The sequence below is a fragment of the Symphalangus syndactylus genome, chromosome 11, assembly GCF_028878055.3.
Source record: "Symphalangus syndactylus isolate Jambi chromosome 11, NHGRI_mSymSyn1-v2.1_pri, whole genome shotgun sequence".
NCBI lineage: Eukaryota > Metazoa > Chordata > Mammalia > Primates > Hylobatidae > Symphalangus > Symphalangus syndactylus.
This window is the reverse complement of record NC_072433.2, coordinates 42,523,593-42,550,735: the sequence shown is the minus strand read 5'-3', so window position 1 is coordinate 42,550,735 and position 27,143 is coordinate 42,523,593. Positions and strand designations below refer to the sequence as shown.

Below are 27,143 nucleotides of genomic sequence, written 5' to 3'. Positions count from 1 at the left end.
CCCCACCATGTCACTAAGACAATGCTAACTAGGTATGTTTTGAATTTTACGAGCCTTCACCCATCTGCCTACCCAAAAGCACTTCTCTGAGCAAACTTGTGTACAAATGTCAACAGGCACCACAGAGCATCTGAGAAACACACCCAGAGGTGCCGTTAGAAGGTTGGAATTATGAGGTGAGCAGTAAGAAGCCAAAAAATCAGGGAGCCACTTGAGCAGAGAGTATAAACATAAATATCCCCAAGCAGGCCCCAGCACTGTGTTTTTTATGTTGATGTTCTAATATGTTATCCACTAAGGGCTTATTTACGCCGTTTTGGTATTCCCTGCAATTCATTTATCTGCATAAGGAAGAGGCGCTAACAGGACAGTTCCTCATGAACAACATCCCTATGTGATCCTTCATGCCCAGATCTATAATTCGTGAGCTGATGGCCTGGTGGCAGTTTCCATAAAGGCCACGCCGGGCACCCAGTCGTTAACGTCCTCACTGTCATGCATGGAATCGAAATAAGCCTACTCTCCTTCTATTCATCACGACGCCCCCGACGTGTGGGCAATGATATTATCCAAATATTATTAAAACTTTGAACCCTGTCCCCATAAATTATGACCGAATGGCTCTATGGCCATTAGGAGAGGGGAATGTATGGGCTTCAGTTGCTGCCGAGTAATTATGTGCTTAAAAGGAAGCGTGGCTGAGCATCTCCCTAGTAAAAAAGAGAGAAGCTAGGATCATTTGTTACTGCTGCAGCGCTCGAAGCTGGACCGTTCAGGCAGGTCAGGTCAACCTTACAGAAGGACAATTATCTGCCTAGAGAGACCAAACATCTGTTATTAAGTATGTACAGGCATCAAGGCAACATGCTAGAAACCTTGTCCACTTCAAACACTTGGCGTATTCCACACAACACCCCCTTCGCGTTTTGTTACTGCAGCAGCCAGCTTTGAAATATGCCCTATCTTCCCTCCCCCGGCCCCTGGCTTTCATGTACCCTGCAGCTGCTAACGATGGTGTTGTAACTTTAGAAGAAACTTGCTATCTTTCTCTGGCTCTTTAAGTAATAATAATAATTTTTTGTAACTTTTTCTTCCTCCCAAACTTTCTTTTGCATTTATTAGCTATTCAAGGAGTATTGCTGTGGCAGAGATAACATAGCATTTGGAAGCACAAGGGAAGCCTGTGTTCACATGAGCAGCCGAATGGCTCTTTGATGCATGCATCTGCAGCAATTTGTAGGCTGCTATGGTGCATGGGAGAGAGATTGCTCTGTGTTGGGATTATAAAATGGGAAATAGAGTTTTTTCAGGCTATTGTTGTTCTCTGGACTGTGTGTATGTTAGCATGCTAGGAGAATGGGGAAAGGGACCCTAGAAATCAGGTAAGAGGAGGCAGGGAGCAGGTCAGAAAACAAGGCTACAGGCAAAGTGGGTTGAAATGGGGTCGGGGACAACAGCAGGATGAGGATAATGGGGATGCCCAGGGAGATAACATTGCAATCACTCCAGCTGAGCACTTCCAGACAAGAATAAACAAAGTGCAGTTTTCCACTCATAAAGATTCAAAGTATAATATTAAGTAAGGAGAGTTGGGCCATGTTTATGGAGGAGGAAAGGCAAGACTCTCCTCTGCTAAGTGATGTACAATAACAGGCCAGATTCCTTTCTTCTCAAGGAGAATGGAATCTCTAGCTCTGTAGGGCCTTGCAATCTGAGCATCTTAAAGATATACGATGTCTGGATTAGCTTCAAAGTAATCCAGGGTGGGGTCGGGATGCGCGGGGCTATAGATGAAACAAAATTGGCCCTGAGTTAATCATTGTTGAAGCTGAGGAACAGACACAGATTATTTTCAACACTTTTGATTATATCTGAAAATTTCCCATAATTAAAAAATAAAATCCCTAGGAACAGAACTCTTTTCTGATGTGAATGATCAAGAGAGTCAGGAAAGAACCCATCTTCCCAGGACTGAAGTCTATAAACACGAACCAGGGAAGAGGAGCCGAGACTGGCTTGGCATAGTACATGTTCAGTGCTCTAATCCATCCCGTAAACATTTTTCCCAGAAAAACCTTAAAACGCGATTTTTAGGTGTTTAAAATGCTGAGAAAGGCATCCCAAGTTTCCTCTGGAGAGCCAGCCCTTTTCCACCATAGGTTACTAGATGGCAAGTGAGGCTAATCTCCATCCCCATCTCCCCATTTCATTACAGGGGCAAACATGGGACCCAGGCCTGGAGCACTGGAACATCCCTTGGCCAAGATGATTGGCTTAGGGGAGGTCATGTGATCCAATTTAAGCCAGTGAAACTCAGCTCTGGAGCTTCTGTTGAAACTATAGCTGAAAGACCAGCTTGTCAGTCCTGGTAGCCGTTTTAGCCATATTTGCTATCCTGAGAGAGGAATCTGATTGAGAATGAAGTTGTTCCAGAAGAAAGCATACATGAGAGACGGAGAGGTTGAGAAATCTGCCCCTGTATAATTCGGTTAAGTGAATAAGTTATTTCTCCTTTTTCGCATGTTCAGGTAGAGCTGGATTTCTCTCACTTGCAATCAGAAGAATCCTGACTGAGGTAGTAGCAGAACAGCCTGAAGCTTATAAGGAGAAAACACTCAGCCCAGCTTGGGCAGAGGACTGTGAGCGTCAGCCATGGGCTTGAGTGAGATGCTAGGCCGGTGGCCGATAACCTGTTTCCTATGCCCATGGGGAAATCACCGATGGACCAGGGTGTCTTTCCTGGTTAGCCCAGATGTGACCCTAAGTTCTTTTCCATTCAGTATTGCAGGTAGCCAGTACAGATCAGCTGCATTTGCCACAAGGACAGACCTTGGCCACTGGGGAGGAGCGGGGTGGGGACCCTTTCTAGGAGGCCCCAGGGTGGCTGGTGCCACCACAGACCCAAGGACACTTCACAGATCTAGGTAGCAGAATTGAGGCCTCTAGGCTTAGGGGGCGGCTGATAAAGTCCTGGGGGGTGGGTGAGGAGGCCCTTAAACTGGGCTTCTTGAATCAAGGCAGAGGCTGAGTACTGCACCCGGGCTCTGAACACCATCTCAGCAGCTTCCCACCTGAGCTAACAGCTGTAGATGGGTGTGACTGGTACCAGGCTCCTTGAGGCTTCAGGTGACGTTTTAGCCTCCTTAATAGAGAAGGAATGTGGATTCTCAGAGCCACAATGCCTGGGTTCAAAGCCTGGGTTCAAAAACTGTCTTGGCTACTTTTTAGCTATGTGACGTTGTCCAAGGTACTAAATCTCTCTGTTTAGGTTTCTTATCTGTAAAATGGGGATAATAATAACATCTCCTTGGATTATAGTGACTATTCAACTGGTTTTTCTTGGTGAAGCACTGAGAATAATGCCTGGCACAAATTAAGTGCCATATATTTGTTAAACAAATACATAAATAAATAAAATCTCCTTTATTCTCAGGGGTTCAACTGGGGATTTTGCTGAGAGGTGAGACAGTCAGTCCCGAATCACTTCTGCTATTTACCCCATTCATTCTCTTGCTTACTTTCCCATTTGTTCAGCACTGACCTTGGGCCAAACATAGGGATAGTTTTATCTCCAGACGACTTCTTCAGATTCATTTTACTTAGATGGCGCAAATCTCAATAGAGATTCTAGAAATCCACCCAAGGACATGGGTCCATACCCTCAGGCGGCTTCAGAACAGTACCCTGGGCCTTTCTTTCCCTGTGAGCCACGCTACCCCACTTCCCTTGCCTTGTGGATCTTCACAGAAATGAGGGCTGTACTTCTTAGATCCAGGAAATGGAATTTCCGGGGAATGATATAACTTGTTCAAGGACCATTAAGTAGGACGTGGAAGTCTGGGGTTGCATTCTGGGTCTTTCTGACCTTTCCCTTTCCCTTTCCCTTTCCCTTTTCCTTCCTTCCTTCCTTCCTTCCTTCCTTCCTTCCTTCCTTCCTTCCTTCCTTCCTTCCTTCCTTCCTTTTTTCTTTTTTATGAAGCAGAGTCTCACTTTGTCTCCCAGATGCAGTGCAGGTTGGGATCTCGGCTCTTTGCAACCTCTGCCTCCTGGACTCAAGTGATCCTCCCACCTCAGCTTCTGAGTAGCTGGGACTGCAGACATGTACCACGCCTGGCAAATTTGTGTTTTTGTAGAGACGGGGTTTTGCCATGTTGCCCAGGCTGATCTCAAACTCCTGGGTTCAAACGATCTGCCTGCCTTGGCCTCCTAAAGTTCTGGGACTACAAGCGTGAGCTACGGCGCCTGCTCTATCCGACTTATTTTTATGTCATACTGATGTAGACCAATTCATCACCAACTGCCTTGCTTAATATTATGCTTTGTGGTCAATGTGTCTGTCTCTCCCATTACACTGGGTGGCTCTAGAGCCATGTTTCATTCATCTCTGCCTTTCTAGCCCCTACAAAACACTTGACTCAGGGCCCTCAGAACAGCTATAGACATGTATTTCCAGGGAGTTTATGCAATTGCCCAAAGGTGTAAATCCTGTTAGCATCTGGAGAAATGCTAGACATATACCCTGTCTTCGAAAAGTCCCACTAGAACCTGCACCATGCATTCCTTTTTGGGTTGCAAGAGGATGCCCACTTCCAACTGAGATCTTTGTCCCTTTTTCTGATGTAAAATATCTATGCCTAGGACTGTGCTTCTGGGGACAATTAGAGAATTCAGTGAAGGGCAGCCTCAGAATATCCCCTCTGGGCCAGACTCCTCTGACAGTGGTGCAACAGCCAGCCCAGCCCCAGTGGTCAGTATCTCCACGAAAGGCTGCTGAATGTCATTGCCCAACCAAATCTCCTTATTTCCTGGGAACGGGCCTCTCCTCTCTTGATTTCCTGTTCCCTGACCTCTCTCTAATTTATTGTTTCTGTTTATGATTCAAAGTTAAATGTTTTCAGTTCCATTTTCCTAAAGCTGCAGATTTCATTCCCCTTTTTCCCTGCCCCCAAGTGATCGACTGCTGGTCTCTGAACAGCAGGCTCCTGGAAGGGAGAGAAAGTCCAGCTTAATGAGACCTCCCGCTCCTGCAAGTGCCGGGCAGGCCAGTCTCAGTTCAGCCACTTCCAAATTGCTTCTGAAGAGCTTATACATATCTGGCTTCCGGAAGCCACAGTGTACATTTCTTTGATCCATATAGTGTTAACATTTTAGACACACTCCTAAGGCAAGAGGGCATTGACAGTGGGGAGTAGGGGAACACATCTGTGCCGGGCAGGGTGCAAGGGCCCGGAGGAGCAGAACAGGTATGGGGGGAATAGGCGGAGTCTGGAGACAGAGCTCTGGGGACAGGGCTGGCTGCAGGTTGGCACCTGGAGTAAGCCCAGGCATCCTCAAAACTCCCTCATCTGGAGTAACCTTTTCCCAAATAACAGATTCTGTTGAGCAAATGGGACCATTTCTGAATCTCAATGTCAAGATCTACCTCTAGTCATTATCTGCCTTCTGGTCAAGAAAAGGCTTTGGCCCAAGACAGGAGGAGTGCTGAGAAAAATATACTTTGGGCAATGTCCACAAGAATTTGGCAAATGCTTTTTAAAATAATGACTCTTCAATAGCAAAGACATGGAATCAATCTAAGTACCCGTCAATAATGGATTGGATAAAGAAAATGCGATATATATACACCATGGAATACTATTTAGCCATAAAAATGAACAAAATCATGTTCTTTGCAGCAACATGGATGCAGCTGGAGGCCATTATCCTAAGCAAATTAATGCAGGAACAGAAAACCAAATAGCGAATGTTCTCACTTATAAGTGAGAGCTAGACATTGAGTATGCATGGACATAAAGATGGCAACAACAGACATCAGGGCCTACTAGAAAAGGGAGAGGTGGGTGTGTGCTGAAAAACTACTCATTGGGTACTATGTTCACTACATGGGTTGCAGAATCACTCATACCCCAAACCTCAGTGTCATGAAATATACCTATGTAACAAATCTGCGCATGTACCCCCTGAAGCCAAAATAAAAGCTGAAAAATAAAATACAATAATGACTCCTTCTGTCAAGCAAACAATTTACCAAAACCACCTCCTGATGCCATGTTGTTGATGTTTAGAGACTGTTTGCTGAAGGCAAACACTATCAGTCAGAAGGGCCTTCTTGGCTTTTTTCTCTAACTGAGGTAATGGACACGACCTGCAAACATCCTCTCCCCAGGGCTGATCTGGGGATCTGGGGTTCAGTGAGGCTGAGGTCCAGGCTGCTGTTGTCTTTCCAGTTGTGATGAACTGGGTGGGCTTACAAACCTGAGGACTCCCTCAGCTCCACCCTGTCCTTACCTCTTCTTGTCCTCCCCAGCCTCCATCCTGTCTGTGTAAATTCCAAGTCATTCAGTTTGATGGGTGCCAGTGCCTGGCATGATACCTTTCTATCAATTTGGGATTCCAGAATATTTCATGCATCTCCTGTTTACCCTGTCTCAGGTGATAATTCAAGAAAATCAAATAGAGTTTTAGAGAAGAGTCCACCGGTGACTGATGGCTGCTATTCACTGAACTAATTAATGAGCACAGAGGAGCCCAACTAGGGAGAAGAGAATGCATGCCAACGTTGGGCGTGATGACAATATTTTCCAGGGCTCATCTCCTGCACTTGCAGTGATGCTTTAAATTTTCTGTAATTCCTGCTGTAAAGAGAAAATATAGGCCAGACGCAGTGGCTCAGGCCTGTAATCCTAACACTTCGGGAGGCCGAGGTAGGTGGTTCACCTGAGTCCGGGAGTTCGAGACCAGCCTGATCAACATGGAGAAATTCTTTCTCTACTAAAAATACAAAATTAGCCAGGCATGGTGGCGCATGCCTGTAATACCAGCTACTTGGGAGGCTAAGGCAGGAGAATCACTTGAACCAGGGAGGCGGAGGTTGCGGTGAGCCGAGATCACACTATTGCCCTCCAGCCTGGGCAACAAGAGCTAAACTCCGTCTCAAAAGAAAAAAAAAAAAAAAGAGAGGCCGGGAGCGGTGGCTCATGCCTGTAATCCCAGCACTTTGGGAGGCCAAGGTGGGTGGATCACGAGGTGAGGAGTTCAAGACCAGCCTGGCCAAGATAGTGAAACCCCGTCTCTACTAAAAATACAAAAATTAGCCAGGCACTGTGGCAGGCACCTATAATCCCAGCTACTCGGGAGGCTTGGGCAGAAGAATCACTTGAACTCAGGGGGTGGAGGCTGCAGTGAGCCAAGATCGCACCACTGCACTCCAGCCTGGGCGACAGAGTAAGACTCCGTCTCAAAAAAAATAAATAAATAAAAAGAGAAAATATAGTATCATGGGTTAATATAAAAGATTAGAGTATGTCAAGATTTAGAGTTCAGGGGGAACAGAGAGGAATGAGAGGAGATGTAAATCCAGGTGGAAGATCCCAGTGGCTGGGACAATGGCATGCAAACTCCCTGCATTTCTCTGTAAGCTGTTTTCCCTCCTGTTACGGGCTGAATTGTGCCCCTCAGTGCACATTTTCCCTCAGTGCACATTTTGAAGCCCTAACCCCGAGTCCTGTAGAATGTGACTGTATTTGTAGATAGGGCCTTTAAAGAAGTAACTGAGAAAACAGAAGGGTGGGCTCTAATCCAATCTCAGTGGTGTCCTTAGAAGAGGAGATTAGGACACAGACACACACAGAGGAAAGTCCCTGTGGGGACACAGGGAGCAGATGGCCAGCTATAAGCCAAGGAGAGAGGCCGCAGAAGAAACCGACTTTGCCAACACCTCTTTTTTTTGAAACGGAGTCTCACTCTGTCGCCCAGGCTGGAGTGCAGTGGCTTGATCTTGGCTCATTGCAACCTCTGTCTCCTGGGTTCAAGCGATTCTCCTGCCTCAGCCTCCCAAGTAGCTAGGATTATAAGCGCTTGCCACCAAGCCCTGCAAATTCTTGTATTTTTAGTAGAGATGGGGTTTCCCTATGTTGGCCAGACTGGTCTCGAACTCTTGACCCAACACCTTGATCTTGGACTTCCAGCCTCCAGAACTGTGAGGAAGAAATTCTGTGGTTTAAGCCACCTGATCTGTGGTATTTGTTATGGTAGCCTGAGCTGACTAACACACCTCCCTTGGACCTAGAACATGCAATCTGCCTGGGCATCTTGTGGTCAAGACAAGTGAACATGACTTTGGAAATGAGCCTGGCTGCAGATGGGATGATTTTAGGGAAAGGGAGGGAGGGTGTCTGGGGGCCAGAGTAGAGTGGAGCTGATGTAGATCCTTACTCTAAAGGGTAATTTCTCCCTGTGTGACCTAGTTGCTAACCAATGTTTCCAGGGGCAGGGGCTGGGGTGGGGAGTTAAGTTTTGGGGGCATAATTCTGTTCTCTGCCAGAAAAGCTGACATCTCCATCACCTCCAGACGGAATTCTGTAATTCCACCATTAGAACTTTCTATAGCTTAAGGCCATGTGTGCTAAATCTGTAAGACCATCAGAATCATCTCGGGGTATTTTATAGAGTGTCTGCATCTGGGCTCAGACTCATTGAAACAGAACATCAGAGGTATAGGAAGAGGTTTCCAGATCGGATGGTGATGTGCCCCTAGATTTGGAAGGTAGTGGGCTTTGGGTGGTAGTGGTGATACGGTGGTGGTGCTGGTGGAGTTAGTCACTCTGTGTTGCTTGTTTCCAATAGCCAGCAATTAAGAGTGGATGGGCGATGAGGGGATCCCCTAGATGACCAGGGATGGGGCTTGGGGTTAGGTCTTGCTAGCCGCCTGGTGGGAAATCTAACAGCCATGCTCATCCTCATCTCTGAAGATTCGTAAAGTCATGAAGAGCCTTTTGGGTTCTGAGGAAAGTCATGTAACACTCTTAGGTGCCTGTTTTAGAAATTTTAATGCTCTTAAAGCCCAGACCTCTGGGCCTTGGCTGGTTAGAGAAGGCTGTACTGGGTGCTGGGTGCTGGATGCTAGGTGCTGGGTGTGCCATTTCTGCCCAGAGTGCTTCCGGGATATAAGAAAGCAAAGGGACCCTGCCCACCTCCGCACCTGTGGAGCGGATGCCTGGGTGAGGTCATTGACAGGTCAATGGTGAGGTAGAGGAGAGATGGCATGTTTGTGGCAGTTCACTTTAGTGGAGCTCAGTTGGTTACTTACCTCTCCCTGCTCATTTCCTCTGCTGTCACCTGGGGACGTGGATAGTTCTTTCCTTGTAAAGACCTTGCCATAAGTCCATAAGAAAATGCAGGTGAAACTCTTAGCAGAGTTTCTGGCTCAGAGTAAGCATTTGACGACGACGATGATGATGATGATGACAACGATGGTAGTATTGGCTGGGCTTTTGTTTAAGTGTCCCAGGGGAGATATTCATCATGCTTTGCCACTGGCCCGAACACAAGAACCTTCCAAAATATTATACTCTCTTCTTGAGTATTTCCACAGCCTAGGAGTAATGTACTCTGTGCTGCCTGCGGTGCACCCCCTGCCCCACCCCACCACATCATCAGGCCAGGGCGCTGGTCCATGATGAGGGAGCTGGTCCATGATCCAGTCTCCCGTCTGATTCTTCCCTAGAGAGTCTGGACTCGGGGGACAGAGAGGAAGAATCAAGGCCCACCTTCCCCATGACTCTGATAATGAATAGAACATCTGGCGAGCGGCAGATGCCTCCTCAGTCGGTCTAATGCCTACTTGATAATAGATGATCTAATCTGTCTCTCTATAGCACTTCCTTCTCTGTGCAGGTGACGGAGATGGAGTGATCCCATCCTTCACCTGGAGAAAACACGGCTTCCCAGAGAACATGCTCTGCATTGCAGCAGGCTGGAGGTGGCATCCCGGGAGGTTTACCATGCTTGCTGCTTACAGGCATTGCTGTGTGCAGTTGTATCACGGGCTGGACCACCCGCCAAGGGTAGGGCACCTCCAGCCAGGCCAGGAGAAATTAGAAGCTTTATCCAGGTTCACCAACAGTCTGGCCGCTTCTCAGCCCTGCTATCCCCCAGTAGCATTTCTTATAGAAAGCAAAATACTTAGTCTTCCTCCTCCTTTTTTAAAATTGCATTACGTCGAAGTATTTCAAGCATACAAAAAAAACTTATAGAGAATATTTCATAAACATTAACATACCCATCGCTCAGCTTAAGAATGAAAACATTGCAAACACAGTTGAAGTCTTTTCACCGTACAATTCCCTTCCTTCTCTCCGTCAGTGGTAGCTGCTGTCCTAAATTTTCTCATATATGATTTTAAATTTTTTTTCATTTGTATGTGTCCACGTGCTTTTACACTTTTTTTTTTTTTTTTTTTTTTTTTTTTTTTTTTTTTTTGAGACGGAGTCTTGCTCTGTCGCCCAGGCTGGAGTGCAGTGGCGCAGTCTCGGCTCACTGCAAGCTCCGCCTCCCGGGTTCACGCCATTCTCCTGCCTCAGCCTCTCCGAGTAGCTGGGACTACAGGCGCTCGCCACCACGCCAGGCTAATTTTTTTGTATTTGTAGTAGAGACAGGGTTTCACCGTGGTCTCGATCTCCTGACCTCGTGATCTGCCCGGAGAATCAATGTGGTCATACTGTTGGTTGTCTCTGGCAGCTATTTATTTTTTTTCAGTATTGATTTGATAGTTCTCCATGTTGTTTCCAGGAGTTCTGGGGTTCCAGTTTGGTTCAACTTCCAGCCAAACTGTCACAGCATCATAATCTCCCTTTATTTATCCATTTTCCTGTTAACCTATACGTGGTATCTTTCCAAATCTATTAAGTTTAATTTTGTTAGATTTCATGCACTATAGCAATGAATATTCTTCCATGTGACTCCATATGTAAATGTGCAAAAATTCCTGTCTGTACAGATGGACGAGGAAATGCTGGGTCATGGGAGTCACATGGCTTCAGCTTTTCTAGACATCAGCAAATTGCATTCTTGAATGATTTTAGCAGTTTATACCTGCACCAGAGGGGTAAGAAAGTTCTTACTGCTCCACTACCTCACCAGGATTGACTTGTCAAACTTTTAAAATGTTTGCCAACTGATCTCTTTGGAAATGAGGTACCTCATTATGGTTTACATGACATTTTAAAGTGATTTCATATGGCACGCATGGGCACATGCACACACGCACACAGAGAGAAGGATTAAGCCTTCTGCACTTGCATTATTCCATGGAAGGATCCTCTGCCTGAAGGAAATTCAGAGCGATAAGATCTGGAAGTGAGGTGGTCTGATTGTGATGGAGGAGGAATGTGCTATTCCATTCAGCTATGACTTGGATTTTATACCCTGCACATATGGTCTTGCCACTTTGAGTAGGTAGCTTTACTGCTCCAAACCTCAGCTCAGTTAATCTGCAAAATGGAAATAATAATAAATATCTATCTCAGAGGGTGGCTGGCAGATGAAAAGATGAAGTATGTCTAACATTTAGCACAAATGCCTGGCACACTAAGCACTGGGCAACTGGCAGCTGCAAGTCCTCCCCTTCTTCCCTCTCTCCCTTCTTTCTTTTTTCCTTCCATCCCTCCTTCTCTCCTTCTTTCTTTACCTCCCTCCCTCTCTTTTTGCCTTCCTTCCTTCCTCCTTCTTCCCTCCCTCTCTTCCTTCCCTTCTTCCTTTCCTCCTTCCCTCCCTCCTTCTCTTCCTTCTCCCCTCACCTCCCCTCTCCTCTCCTCCCTGTTCCCTCCCTTCCCTCCTTCCCTCCTCCTCCCCCGCATCTTCCTTCCTTCCTCCATGTCTTCTTCCTCCTTTCCTCCTTTCCTTCCCTTTCTCTCCTCCCTTTCTTTCACTCTAATGTACTGGAGAGGCAGTTGTGTTGCCTTTCAACACAGACAGAAACTCTAATAAGGCCACTGCATTATACAGAGGGAACATCGTTCGGAGTCCCCTGCTTTAAGGAATAGCAAAGAATGCTTTATAATTAATATATTGTTTGTATGTAAATAGATTCCTCTGTGTTGGTATAGGCTACCTCTATTTCCTAAATAATTTGACCTGCTTCCTTGATATTTTATGATTTTTGTTCATTTGCTTAGAAAACTTTCCTTTTGGAGGGTTCAGAGTCAACGTTAGCCAGCCAATGTCAGAGTTGTGTAATCATGAATTACCAAGAAGGAGAATTCTAGATCTAGAGTTTGCCAGGTAAATGGCTGCTGGCAAACAGCTCACAGGAGAAAAATCTGCCTAGAAATTACTGGCTTGTTTTTGTTTTGTTTTTGAGACAGTGTTGCTCTGTCACCCAGGCTGGAACGAACTGGTGCGATCTCAGGTCACTGCAGCCTTGACCTCCCAGATTCAAGCAATTCTCCTGCCTCAGCCTCCCAAGTAGCTGGGAATACAGGAATATGTCACTACACCTGGCTAATTTTTGTAGTTTTAGCAGAGATAGTGTTTCACCATGTTGGCCAGACTGGTCTTGAACTCCTGACCTCAAGTCATCAGCCCACCTCAGCCCCCCAAAGTGCTGGGATTACAGGCTACAGGCTTGTATTTCCATAACTCCATTCTGGTCTATGCACAGGACCAATTGTCACCTGAAGGAGTTATGCCTGGTTCCAGACCTGTGCTAAGTGATGTCTGTATTTCATAAATGTGCTTGATTTCTATGCTTTTCATTGCAAACTGGGATGCCACCATTTACTATATCTTCCCCTGTGCTAGCATCTCTGTCCAAGGCAGCAGGCCTTCAGCAGACAAATAATTAACTTTCAGAATTAAAGTATACAAGAGCACAATTAATTAATTTGATACTTTTTAAATCTATGTTGTACATTAACTCATCTTTGTCTTTAGCCATAACACAAACACACACATGCACACATGGGCACACACAACCATGCACACACACCAGCTAATTCGATGAGTTTCCACTGGGTGCCCACTCTGCCAGGCTTCATCAAGTACTGGACAAACAGACCCTTTTCTAGCCTCTCAGAGCTCATGATATAAGAGGGGAGACAGACATTAATCAGACCATCTACAAAGAAAAATACAATCTCAAATTGTGCTAAATGTCAGGAAGTACCAAGGAAGGGACACTGAGTGAGAAAAACAGCATGGACACACTTTGAAGGGGATGGTAGTGAAAGTCTCTATGGCGAGTGGTTGAGATGGAGAGGGTGAGAAGGGAGCAGCCATGGGAGGGATGAGGGAGAAAGCTTCCAGGCAGAGTGAAGGGATGAGCCAAGGCCCTAAGTGGGGAACCACAAACTCACTGGGGTGGCAGATGGAAGGCCCACGTGGCTGGGCCACTGTAAGTGAGAGGAAATGGTCCTAAGACCTGTAGCATTTAGCTGTCTTGCATCTGGGCTGCTTGCTCTATCTGTTCTCAGCTTCTTTTCAGCCGTGACTCCTACTTGAAGACAAGCATCTTGAGTGTGAGGACCATGTTGAGGACCATGTCCCATTATACTCGTGTTCACTCTTCCCCTTCCCTGTATAGTTCCCAGCCCCAGGAGGTCAGTATGTTTTAAATATCTTCTGCAGATAGAGCAGCTTGTGCAAAGGCCTGAGGCAGGAGAGAGGGAGATCATAGAACATTTGAACAACTAGAAGAAACATACAAGGGCAAGGAGGAGAAGATCAGATTGTGGAGGCCTTGGAGACCATGAAAATTATGTAGTTTTTTTCTGAAGCATCAGGAAGACACTGGAAGGTTTTAAATTGTAAACTTCAATGTATTAAGTTATTAATAACTGGAATTGGCTTCTTAGTGATATTTGACTCTAAATTGGTCCATGCTTGAGCTCACCAAAGGAATAAATCTCCAACAGTGGAACTTATAGTTCTGATAGTGAAGGTATTTCAAAGGTGGGTAGTCCAGGAGTACCCCTGGAAACACATCATGAATATGGTTAAGGCCAGCCTTGCCTCAACCCAAGGACAATTATCAAAGGTGCATGGATATAGCTAATTCTTTGATTGCCTTTGTCAAAAATAGTGTTCTTTTTGGTGAATTGGATGAAATAAATATCCCACTTGGCCTCATTGTTATGGATGTCACCTTTCTGGCTTGAGCATGTTTGCTTTACATTGGCATCAACGTTTTCTGCAAACTGTTTTGAGTCAGGAGAAATTAACCCTCAATGATCTGAGCCCATGAAGTTTACAAATAGCACTGCCTGGCAAATTAAGGGGTTTGCAGAGGATATGAGTACAGTCTACAGTGCCCCAAGAAACTGCTTGATGACTCTGACAATAGCCCCTGGAAAGTCAACAGAGGCATAACAATAAAAATTAAACAAAAAAGTAACCTTCACTGATCATCAGTGGTGACATGCCAGCTTCTGGCTTATGTGTGTCCTGTCATTTAATCCTCCAACAATGTAGTGAGGAGGTTGGTTATTCTTACTTTTCTAATGAAGAAACTGAGGTTCAGAGAGGGTCACACAACTAGGAAGTAGCCAAACAGGAGCTAGAACACCACCGGCCAATGGCCACTCTTTCTGATACTTTCCATGTCTCTTGGGGGCCTCTTCAGCCTTGGAAATTCCTCTTTGGGTAGAGTGGAGCCATCAACAGGAATCTCCTGGTGTGTTAGTTTCCTAAAGCTGTGGTAACAAATTTCTACACACTTAGTTTCTTAAAATAATGAAAATTTATTCTCTTACAGTTCTGGAGGCCAGAGGCCTCGAGTCAGTTTTACTAGACCAAAATTAAGGTATCAGCAGGGCCATAGTCCCTCCAGAGGCTCTAGGGAGAATCTGGTGGCTGCTGGCAAGCCTTGGCTTGTGGCTGCATCACTCTAAGCTCTGTCTTCTTCTGTCTGTGTCAAATCTCTCTCCACCTTTCTCTTATAAGGACAGTTGTGATTGCATTTAAGGCTCACCCAAATAACCCAGCATAAACTCCCTAATGCAGTAAAATCTATGAATACCCCTTTTTCCAAATAAGGTAATATTTACAGGTTACAGGATCAGGACCAGATACTTCTGGGAATCATTATCCAGGCTGTAATGCCTGGTTCTATGCCCAAATTGGCTCCCCTCATCCACGAGCTCCATGAGTAGCCAGAATCTGTAACAGGGAACATTCTCTGTCCCTCAGCTTCCCTCTGGGCCAACCAGAGCATAACTGGGCTGAGGCCTGGGTAAGCATTCCTCCCTAACATGACATAATGTTTGTCTGAAGGTAATTCTGCCTCTAAATTATTTGGAAATGCTCCCCACATTACCCCCCCGCCCCAATTTTTAGGATTCAGATCCAATTTGTAATAAGCAAGAGCAGTTTGACCCAGATTAAAAGATACAATTAGTCTGTCTGCTTGGTAAACCTAAAAAAAGTACCACTTATAACAAGTTATTGTGTTTTTGACAAAGGGAGATGTCCTGGCAGAACAATAAAGCCCCCACCACTGAAAAGAGCCTTGTAATTTACTCAAAACACTCAAGTGGGAAGAGAGAGCAGCCCCTTGGAACCTGAGATCGCAGCCTGTCCTGCTCTTGTGGGAAATGGCCCCCAGGAGAGGAGGTGGATTCCATTACTGCCCAGAAGAGAAGAGATTACCAAGTGAGGGCTGGGGAGCCCACTCCTCCACCTTTCCCTTGGAGCTGCTAAAGGTTGCTTTCCTGGAAATGGGAGCTCTGTGGGACCAAGTATGTGAGGCCACCCTGGATTATAGATGAAAGTCCCACTGACTCAGGTGGCCAGCTGCCCTGAGCAGCCAAGGATGGGGCCATCTTGGATCATGAGGGCCAGCTAGTCAGTTGTCAGGTCATGTCTGTCCCACTGGGGACATGGGAAAACTCTAGGGGCTGGGAACTGATGGGCCTCTCTCCTTCTTGGCCTCATCTTCCTTTCATTGGCCCTGACCTTGGCCTCAGCCCTAGAGGTGCAGAGCCCCGGAGCCACGCACAGCAGCTGTGTATTGGGTCCTCACTCTGGGCCAGCGTTGATGGGAGTTCCTTATGTGGATCACCCTGTGTAAGTCTTACAACCAGCGTGGGGCAGGAACTCTTGTTATACTCATTTTATAGATTAAGAAACGGGACTGTTATGGGTTGAACTATGTCCCCCTCAAATTTGTATGTTGACTTCCTAGCCCCCAGTATCTCAGAATGTGACCTTATCTGGAGGCAAGGTCTTTACAGAGATACTGAAGTTAAAGTGGGATCATTAGGGTGGGCTGTAATCCAATAAGACTGGAGTCCTGATGAAGAGGGGAAATGTGGAAGCAGACACAAACCTGGGGAGAACACCATGTGGTGATGAAGGCAGGAATCAGGGTGATGCTTCTCCAAGCCAAGGGACGCCAAAGATGGCCAGCCAGCCCTGGGAAGCTGGAGCAGGGGCTGGGAGCAGATCCTCCCTGTCAGCCCTCAGAAGGAGCCAACATTGAAAACACCAGTCTTGGACTTCTTGCCTCTGGAACTGTGAGGCAAAAAACTTCTGTTTTTTAAGCTACTCAAAGTTTGCAGTCTTTTGTTCTGGAATCTCTGGGAAACTAGTGCATGGGGCTAAGAAGGTAACTTCCTGGAGCAGACACGGACACCTGGCTGACCTATGGTTGTTCCCAATACTTTTTTCACTGTTGTCTTCCACTATGAAGACTGAAGAAGCAAAATATCTGTTTTCCCTGTTTCTTTTGATCTGGCCAATGAGATCTAAGCCTGTTGGAAGTCTCTGGGAAAGGTTTTGCTCTCCTGATAAAAAGAGACAGACAAGACATCTCCCACTGCCTTTGCCCCGCCCTAAACCCCTCTTCGGTGCTCATCTGCTGACAGATGCAATGCCTAGCACTACAGAGGCCAGCTTGCAAAATGAAAAGGTCCAAAGAGTTTCAGAGTTGGTGGCCCTTTAGTGGTTGAGCCACTAAAGCTGAACTTCTTGTTTGTATGAAAAATAAACCCTGATTTGTTTTTGTCACTGCAGTCCTATTTTAATGCTACGTACTGCCCAGCACATTCCCAGTTGCTCTAACATCCCAGGCTAGCCAGCTTGTGACTGACAGGGCTCTGGTTAGACCTAGTTCTCTCTCACTTCAGTGCCTACTGCACAGTGCTGACTGTGGACAGAGCCTGTAGTTTGTTCTCACACTGTTATTAGTTCATTCTCAGACTGTATTAGTTCTCACACTGTATTAGTTCATTCTCACACTGCTATAAAGAAATACCTGAGACTGGGTAATTTACAAACAAAGGAGCTTTAATGGACTTACAGTTCCTCATGGCTGGGGAGGCCTCAGGAAACTCATAATCATGGCAGAAGGGGAAGCAGTCACCTTCTTCACAAGGCAGCAAGAGAGAGAAGAGTGAGCAAAGCAGGAGCTTTCCATACACTTATAAAACCATCAGATCTCATGAGAACTCACTCACTATCATGAGAACAGCATGGGGGAAACTGCCCCCATGATCCAATCACCTCCCTCCCTCTACACCTGGGGGATTACAATTCCAGATGAGATTTAGGTGGGGACACAAAGCCAAACCATATCAGAGCCAGGCCACACTTCCCAGAGCCAAGTAGCTTCTTCATCTCTGTCACTCTGAGGCACTCAGGGAAGAGGCAAGGGCTGTAGCAGCTGCCCAACCCTGTAAACACAGAAGAGGAGACAGAAACCACGAGAACAGAGTGTACGGGGCAGAGCATTGTCGAGAGAGCTGCAAGATGCCTCACAGAGCCCCATTCATTCTCATCCAGCTTGGCTGTCAGGCTAAGGAGTGAGTGGCCTTGATTTTTAGCTCTTCGGGGGCTGTGCTGGGAGGGGACCAGAGCTTTCTGGTGGAGAGACATTGCAGGGCAGGGCAGCCCAGAGGGAGTGTCTGTGCAGTAGGGGCTGGACTCAGTCTGGGCTTTACTTTTTCCTTGCCTCTGCCTCCTCACCTCCCAATACCACTTCTGCTTCTATGTCTTCTATATTCCTCCACAGTGCCAAGCACAGAGTCTTCCATACAGCAGTAAGTACTCAATAAATGATTGCATTAAACTTATAAAAATGGGGAGCCTGCCTGACTCACGATGACTCTGACTCTGTTCTTCCTAGAACAGATACTGTTCTTTTTGGATCAAATTTTGGCTGGGCTATTCAACTGGATTTTACCCAGAGACCACAATGATTGATCGGTTCAAGAAAAGACATGTGACTTCAACTGAGTCAATAGGAAGTCTTCCCTGGGATTTAAAAAATTTGAGCTGAGAAGGATGCATGCTCTTCTCTGATCATGAGGCTCTAAGAACATAAGGCCACAGCTACTAGCGTTCATGCCCTCTGGAGCATAAAGAAAGACCACGGGCAGTATGATGCAGTATGATGTGCTCCACTCTCACTCACCTGCAAGCCATTCCCCAAACACAGCTGGACTGGAATGATAACAGTGATTGTAATACTCATTGTAATACTCATTTAGGGTCGGTCTGTGCTCAAGATGCTCTCATTCTGGAGTTTAAAGCTGAGCTCTCCCTTCTTTGAACTCTCAGGACACCAGATTTGTCCTTCTTTTAGGGCAATTACCACATCCTGTGCTGAATTGTTCATTCACAATCATTTACTGGTACTTACCACATGGAAGCTACTGTACTTGGCACTGGAGAGGAATATGGAAATCTATAACATGGTTTCATGTTAGATTAGGGCAAGAGCATGGATGACTGCTGTTAGTCAGACAAGCTTATGCTGAAACAGTCTGAAACAAACAACCTGAAATTATTAGGCGGTTTTCACACCCATTGGGAAGGGCTGAGGACTCTGCTTCCCAGGGCCTGTATTCCAGGACCCTAGCTAAAGAAGCAGCAGTGTGTGGCAGCAGGAAAAGACAGCATGGCACACCGAGGCTTGAATCTTCTGCCTGGAAATGATAAGTCACTCATGCTCACATTTCATTGGCTAAAACAAGTCACCTGGCCATGCCTGAGCTCAATAGGTGAGGTAAGGACAATTCTTCCAAAGGAGAGATACCAAATCTTTGTGAGCACAATACTGTCTACTACACTTTCTTCTCTCGGCAGCTGGGCAGCATCTTACCACTGTAACCTTCCCAGTGGCCACCCTTGCACTTTGCACCTAATGAGTACTATGTTAGTTTGTTCTTGCATTACTGTAAAGGAACACCTGAGGCTGGGTAATTTATAAAGAAAAGTGGTTTATTTGGGCTCACCGTTCTGCAATCTGTACAGGAAGTATAGTGCTGGCATCTGCTTCTGGTGAGGCCTCAGAAAGCTTCCAATCATGGTGAAAGGCAAAGGGAGAGCCAGAGTGTCACAGGGTGAGAGGAGGAGCCAGACAGAGGGGGGAGGTGCCACACTCTTTTAAACAACTAGATCTTGTGTGAACTCAGAGCCAGAACTCACTCATTATCTGAGGATAGCACCCAAATTCATGAGGGATTTGTCCCCGTGACCCAAACACTTAGCATGAGACCCACCTCCAACACTGGGGATTACATTTGAACGTGAGATCTGGTGGGGAAAAAACATCCAAACCACATCAAACACTGAAGGATTATGTGCCCTCTTTCCTTTGTACCACTTATCGCAATTGTAATAAACACTCAGGCCACTGTATGTTTAATGTCTGTCTCACCCACTGGACTATAAATGGCCTCAGGGAAGGTCAATGTCTGTCTGCTGCTAAAGTAATTTAACCATATTTAAACAAAATACTGCTTAATTGTTGTAACCCAGCACTTAGTATCTGATGCATACTAATACCAATGAATGATTGTTCACAAATATATAAATGAATAGAGAAAGAACCCATGAAGGCATTGACACCTGCTTCATTCCTTTGCTATTCCAGCTGTGGCATATGCCAGGTCCTGTTTCAGGTCCAGAGATGGAGAAGTGATTTGCACCCCATTATCCCATCCTCCTGGAGCTGGTGGCTTGCTCAGGATCAAATCCAGCCTGCACCTCATGTAACCAAATGAAATTGTCAATAATGAGCTGCTTTTGGCCAATAAAAATGGCAATTTCATATGGTTCATCCCAATCCGAAACAGATGACAGCTCTGTTTGAAGCTGGGAGCCCACCTATTATTCAGTGTTTCCCTATCTTCACAGCATCCTCCTAGCCCCCAGTGCACATTCATAGAATTCTAGAATATAAAAATCTCTGGACAAAATATCCTCCAAGTCCTAAAATTCTATATCCCTGAATCAAGCTGTCATGCAGGACTCTCAGGCACTATAATACATGGACTAGAACATCTGAGGGCAAGTCCTCTTCCGCCAAAGCTGATCTTGGCACCTGATGCATCTGGGAGCCCCAAAGGGGGTCCCAGGCCCCAGGGCCTGCACATGCTGCCGCACGCGGTGTCTTCTACGGGGCCTGTGCCTGTGGCATTGATCCCTCTGCTAACTAGATGAGAAATTGCAGCAGGCTTTCCTTGCATGGCTTTTCCATGCATCTTTGTCAATGCCGGTTTACATTCTGGGATTGAACTAATTTGTTTCCGTTTGCTCCCGGCTGCAGGCTTCAGGCAGCTCAGCTTTGTTGTCCTGGGTTTGCAACTTGCCAGCCTCCCTCCTCTTGCCTTTCCCCTCTCTAGCTAACCACATCTGAGGGCAAAAAGGATTAGCAAGCTCAGTGTGATGTGATTCTGGCACTTGTAGCCTGGATTCTTCTGCTACCGCAGAGAGCTGGGGGTGGGGAGAGTGATGACTTAGTTGCCGCATTGAAGAAAGAGGTGGGGAGAATGAACCTTCAGTGCCCACTTGAGTGCTGCACAGCTGGGAACATCCCCACTCTGACAGCTGGCAAATACAAATGACCACAGCGATGATGCTGATTGCAGTTAATGTTTTCTGAGAATTAGGTGCTAGCCCTATGCTAATTCCTTTTCATGCATTTCAGACAGTCCTTTCCATAATCTCTCTCAATGACAAGAACTGTTGTTTTGTCCATTTTGTGGATGAAGAAACCAGAACCCAAAAGGGGAAATAATTCATCCAAGATCACTCGCTAGGATTCAAGCTTTAGTACCTGGTGTGTCTGAATCAAGAATTTGCATCCTTACAACTGCTCCATATCCTACTACTCCCCAAATCTTGATGCTTACAGGTATCTACTGAACAATAAACATCTTCCCTGAGCCTGAAAATGGTGGAGGTGAGATGTGAATTTTTGGAAATTGGAGTGGAGAGACACCTTTGCGGGGATAAAAGATGGCATTTGAGACACTTGCATTCCTCCAGCTGTCCCCCTATGGCATGTTTTAATTTTAAAGTGACAAATGAGGAAGATGCTTCCTCAGGGGTTCCTCAAAGGCCTGGATATTGGCCAAAAAGAGAGCCAATTTTCTCACTGACATTCTTCTTCTTAATAGAGTAAGTCATTTCAGCTGTAAAAATATTTATTTTTAACCCCATATGGGACTGTCTACAAACTATTTTCATGTTGAGTATAAAACAGTCAAACCTGTAACTATTTTCTTTTTTTCAGAATTGGCCTGTAAAACATCTGCTAATTATTTTCCAAAGCTGAATCTATGCAAACTCTACAATCCAACAATTCCACTCCCAGTGTTACCAGTGGAGGGTCTTGACTACAAGTCATCCAAATTCTTGGCGTTCTGAACAAAAAATTGGACAAAATGCACAAAGAAAGCAATGAAGGAATGAAGCAACGAAAGCACAGATATATGTACACAAAAATTCACTCCACAGAGTAGCAGCTGGTTCGAGCAAGTGGTTCAAGAGCATTGGTTACAGAATTTTCTGGAGTTTAAATATCCACCAGAGTTTCCCATTGGTTACTTGGTTACACCCTATGTAAATGCAGACGTGACCTGCAACCAGTCTGATTGGTCACAAGAGGCGAGCAATCAGAGGGTGAAGTGAAGTTACAAAGTTAAACATGAAGACCTGGCCCCATGACCAGCCTGATTGGTTGTGGGAGGTGACCAATTACAGGTACTTTTCATTTTTCATCTGCAAGGCAGTGCAAAGTAAGTAGCCTCTTATTCTTTTGTTACTTGGGTATAGAAAAGTGGGGTTTTCCTTTGGATCCAGTTCTAGGAAGTCAGCACAAATCAGCCTTAGGTTCCCTGTCTCCAGACTCTATTCTGCTTCACTGGGTAAATACCAAATAGAAATGAGCATGTGTTCATCTAAGAGAGACCTTCAGAGCAGTGTTTACAGCCCCAAATCAGAAACAATGCAAAGGCCCTGGGCTGGGAAGTGAATTATGGTAGAGTCACATGGTGGACTAATGTGCTGCAATGAGAAGGAGCAATCTTCAGACCAATCCAGGGACATGGAAGGATCTCACACCCATTATGTTGACTGAGCAGAAAGAGTAGGACAAAGTACGACATCCATACATCCTGTATAATTTGATGCTTATGATGTTTAAAAACAGGCTAACTCTAACCCTAACCCTCTGCTCACTAATGCTTTTTGTTTGTTTGTTTATTTGAGACAGGGTTTTGCTCTGTCGCCCAGGCTGGAGTGCTATGGTGCAATCTTGGCTCACTATAACCTCTGCCTCCCAAGCTCAGGTGATCCTCCCACCTCAACCTCCCAAGTAGATAGGACTACAGGCATGTACCATCGTGTCCAGCTAATTTTTTTTTTTGTTTTTAGTAGCGATGGAGTTTGGTCATGTTGCCCAGGCTACTAATGTGTTTTTAATTATCTTTCTCTTCCCTGCCTTGCCTCCCCATCCCTCTTCCTCACCTGTGCTTCCTAGAATGACCTCCCAGGTAATATCCCTGCACCAGCTCTTGTCTCAGAGTCTGCTTGAGGGGACTTGGGAACTGAGACAGTGCACAATTTATGTCTTTGTTATGTCAGGGATTCATCGTTTGGCTCCATCTAGCACCTCCATGAGCCTGGGGACTTTGTCTTGTTCACTGATGTGTCCCAAGTGCCTGGAACAGTGCCAGGCAGATTATTGACACTCAATAAGTACTTTTTAGATACTGAAGAAAATATGCAGACATAGCCAGGAGGCCAAGATCTAGAAAGCATCAAGCTGCCCAGAAGCTGTTTCACTCAAAAGGGAACAAGGTCATGTTGAGGGAGGCCTGTGGTGTGTATGTGAGTGTGTATATGTATGTGTATGTGTATATGTATATATATATTCTGATTTCACAATAGCTCTTACGATAGTTATTGTCTTAAGAAAACAGACAGGGTAACTGCTTAGTTCTTTGCTATGTTGAAGCTTAGTAGAGGCAGAGCATGTCTGTTTTATTTCTGCTGTAGCCCCAGTGCTTAGCACCTAGTCAGGCCATAGTAGGGGCTCAACAGATATTTGCTGAGTAAATAAATGAGTGAGTTCAAACATCTTGCCCAAAGTCATGGCTGGGAAGTGTTGGAGCTTAGATTTGCACCTAGCTTCGTGTGAGTTCAAAGCCCAAGTTTTCTGGCTATTCCAGGCTGCTGCTCCAGTGTGGATACACACAGACTCTTTAACTGCTGTCCTTGTCCCCACAGGCTTTCTCATGAGCTATTCAGATGAAAATGACTATTATTTAAAAATACAAAAGAAAAATCTTCAATGACTGGGTTTATAAAGAAAACCTTATAAAGATATATATATATATATATATATGTATAATATATATGTTATATAAGGTTTTATAAAGAAAGCGTTATAAAGACAACTTCTTGGTGTAGGGTGGGCCCAGCCAGAATGTGGCCAAAGGGTGGACCCCATGACTCTCTTGCCCTTTGTCTTTAAACTCCTGATGGGTATCAGTGAAACTCATCAAACCGTTTACGTGGATCAACAGACAAAGAAAATGGTGCCTAACTAGGTGATCTGCAGTCCAGCTTTGCATTCTGGTTTAAATCCACAGACTAAAACAAATGGGACTTAAGAAGGATGGGCAGGCTGGGCACAGTGGTTCATACCTGTAATCCCAGCACTTTGGGAGGCTGAGGCAAGTGGATCGCCTGAGGTCAGGAGTTCGAGACCAGCCTGGCCAACATGGTGAAACCCCGTCTCTAATAAAAATATAAAAAAATTGGCCGAGCATGGTGGTGGGTGCCTGTAACCCTAGCTACTTGGGAAGCTGAGGCAGGAGAATTGCTTGAACCCAGGAGGCAGACATTGCAGTGAGCTGAGATCGCGCCACTGTACTCCAGCCTGGGTGGGTGACCAAACTAAAAAAAAAAAAGAAAGAAGAATGGATAGAGGACAGTGATGGGGATCTCACTGGCCAGAGACATCTCTCTAGTTCCCTATGCTGACTTGACTCTGTTCCAAACTCCCTCAATTGTTCAAAGAGTTGGGCAATAACAGATGTGAGTGGGCACTGGCCACCCATGGCTTGTCTTCTCCAGAGTCAGTAAATGCACCTGACACAATTGGCTGTGACCTATGAGTGTGGTGTCATATAGGTAGGAAAGAGTTTCTTTCCTAGGGCTGGGAGCAGAGCCAGCTAGTGCTAGGGGACTAAGCTGAGTGTAGCAGGATGTTGGATGACACCTTCAAATTAGGTTATCGTGTTCAGATATGGTTTTATAGGTTTATACGGTCAGAATAACATCCCTGGGAGTGAGAGACCTCATGGAGGCAATGAGAAGTGTTTTGAGGGAAGGTGAGATTAGAAGTGGGGAAGACAGTTAAAAATTAGGTGATAAAACAAAAGTGCCTAAGAGGAGGGAGCAAGATGTTAAGCAGATGTGTTGGGAAATGAAGGAAGTATGAGTGGGAGGGCAGATCTGTCTGAGAGAACCCCATGAGCAGATGAGGAGATGGCCTAAGCCCATGGGGAAGCAGGTGAGGGGTCCTGAGAACCCCTCAGCTACTGCATATTCTCAGTCTTTGCCCACCAGGTGATGTTTTCTCCTCTCAGGTGAACGCTGCATGCTGGACCACCCTCTCTGGCCTGATTTGTTGCAAAGGCCCCTGTCCTGAGATGGGCTCCCTTTACATCCTGATTCCCATCAGAGCTTCCCATCCCCTCTGCATCTTACTTGCTGTGTCACTCAGGGTCTGCTCCACTGAGGTGACACTTACACCTAGGGAGGGCCCAGGGAACTTGAAATCAGCCAAGAAGCCAGAAAAGTCATGGATCAGCCAGCTGCTTTCCTCTGCTGTCTAGTTTAGCTGAATTCAAGAGTCCATCTGAGGAAGGGAATTGGAACCTTGGAAGGGAACACCCCATGCTTCTCCCATCTCCAACTGGTCAGGGATGCACCAGTGCACTCCACTCCCAATCCTATACAGACACATAAGGGACTCTATCACCCAAACCCACTAGGCATATTGTATACTCACACACGCTCATGTATTGCACTAGCATCTTCAGCTCCACCCTGCTTTCTGTGCTGGGAGGCTCAGCTGTGTCAACTAAATCCATGGGTACCTTTGCCTTCTGGCTTCCAGGTTGGTTTGGACAATTAGAAAGACTCAGATGGTTCCCAAAATTCTGCAAATCAGCAGAAGCAGGGTGCCTGGAGTCAGAAGTGATTCTAAAAATCAGAGGACTCAAGGCCGGGCGCGGTGGCTCACGCCTGTAATCCCAGCACTTTGGGAGGCCAAGGCGGGCGGATCACGAGGTCAGGAGATCGAGACCATCCTGGCTAACACGGTGAAACCCCGTCTCTATTAAAAATACAAAAAATTAGCCGGGTGAGGTGGCGGGCGCCTGTAGTCCCAGCTACGCGGGAGGCTGAGGCAGGAGAATGGCGCGAACCCCGGGGGGCGGAGCTTGCAGTGAGCCGAGATCGCGCCACTGCACTCCAGCCTGGGTGAAAGAGTGAGACTCCTTCTCAAAAAAAAAAAAAAAAATCAGAGGACTCTTGAAGGTCACAGACATTCCATAGCCTAACCCATTCTTAGCTAGATTATAAGAAGCAGAGGGACCCTACTGATATCTGTACTGAAATTTTAACCACCCATCAATCTATCTATATAGTAAAAGTGGCCAAGACATACTTCGGATACTTCCTTTTTAGGTTTATGTCTATTCATCAGAAACAAAGAAAAAATTATATCAAGGGTAGATATACAAGGAACAGCTACATTATTTATTGAAAGTGTGTGTGTGTGTGTGTGTGTGTGTGTGTGTGTGTCTGGGTGGAAACTACCTGGTTGTCTCCTTTTACTACTTCCCTAAGTCACTAGACCGTGAACTTCCTCCAGCTGGACAAGGCTGTCCCTGCACAGAGCTGTCGACCAACAGTCATGTGCTCATGAGTAACACTGTTGTCAGCAACAGCTCATTCCTATTACTCCAGCTAATAACTAGGATACTGGAGGACACAGAGCATTATAATGCTTTGGAACATTATAAGAAAACATTTCTATGGAGAGAGACTTGCCTATCATCCTTATGCTGATAATTGACTCTCCCCGGCCCTTACATTTACATGAACACTTCATGTTCATGGCTATAGTTGTCCAGACATTTACTGCATTGTCTGACCCAGAAGCAACTGGAGCACTGGAAGCAACTACACAGAAAAAGAGAAAGTAGCTTTTGTTGAGCCCTACTCTGCGCCAAGATTAAAGTTCGGACAATTAGGTTTTTTTTAAATCTTCATAATGACCCATTTGTAGAATAGGCCTTGACAGAATTTCCATCTTACTTACAGCAGAGAAACTGAGGTTCAGAGAGGTTATGCAATTTGCCTAAGATGCCCCAAGTTAGGCCAGCATTGGAGTGCACCAAGGCCCCTGGAAATCTCTGCTGCTGTCAGACATTGGTGCTAGTGGCTGATGACAACAGCAGGAATTGATACGAGTGTTTAGTAACAGAAATGAGGACAGTTTGTCCTGTGATGTAGAGAAGTAGTTTTCTCCAACCCCAGTTGAAAACTTTGTCAACAGCTTAGTAAAATCTGGCTAATGTTTGACTCCTGTCTTAGGGATTTCCGGAGAAATGGAACCAGTACAGAAACTGGCTCATATGATTACAGAGGCTGGGAAGTCCCACAGCCTGCCCTCTGCTCCACTGGCAAGCTGGAGAAGCAGGAAACTTCTTGGTGCAGTTTGCCCTAGTCTGCAAGCTTCAGAAACAAGGGTGGGAGTAGGGAGGGGCTGACAGTGTCAGTTCCCATTTGAGTGGGACCCAGAACCAGAAGTGCTGACCTCTGAGGGCAGGAGAAGTTGGGTGTCCCAGCTCAAGCAGAGAGCAAACTCACCTTTCCTCTGCTTTTTTGTTCTCTCTGGGCCCTCGATGAATTGGGTGATGCACACCTGCATTGGTGAAGGCCATCTGCTTTACTCTGTCCACCAACCCAAATGCAGATCTCTTCCAGAAACACCTGCACGGATATTAAGGGATGCCCAGAAATAATGTTTCATCAGCTATGTGGGCATCCCTTAGCCCAGT

General features: G+C 45.9%; 1 long non-coding RNA gene and 1 pseudogene across 2 annotated transcripts in view; both read left to right on the top strand.

Moving 5' to 3' along the window:
* Positions 1-27,143, top strand: part of LOC129457750 (uncharacterized) — a 220,490-nt gene that overhangs the window by 94,503 nt on the left and 98,844 nt on the right. The window lies entirely within an intron of this gene.
* Positions 1-27,143, top strand: part of LOC129492614 (uracil-DNA glycosylase-like) — a 33,266-nt pseudogene that overhangs the window by 4,539 nt on the left and 1,584 nt on the right.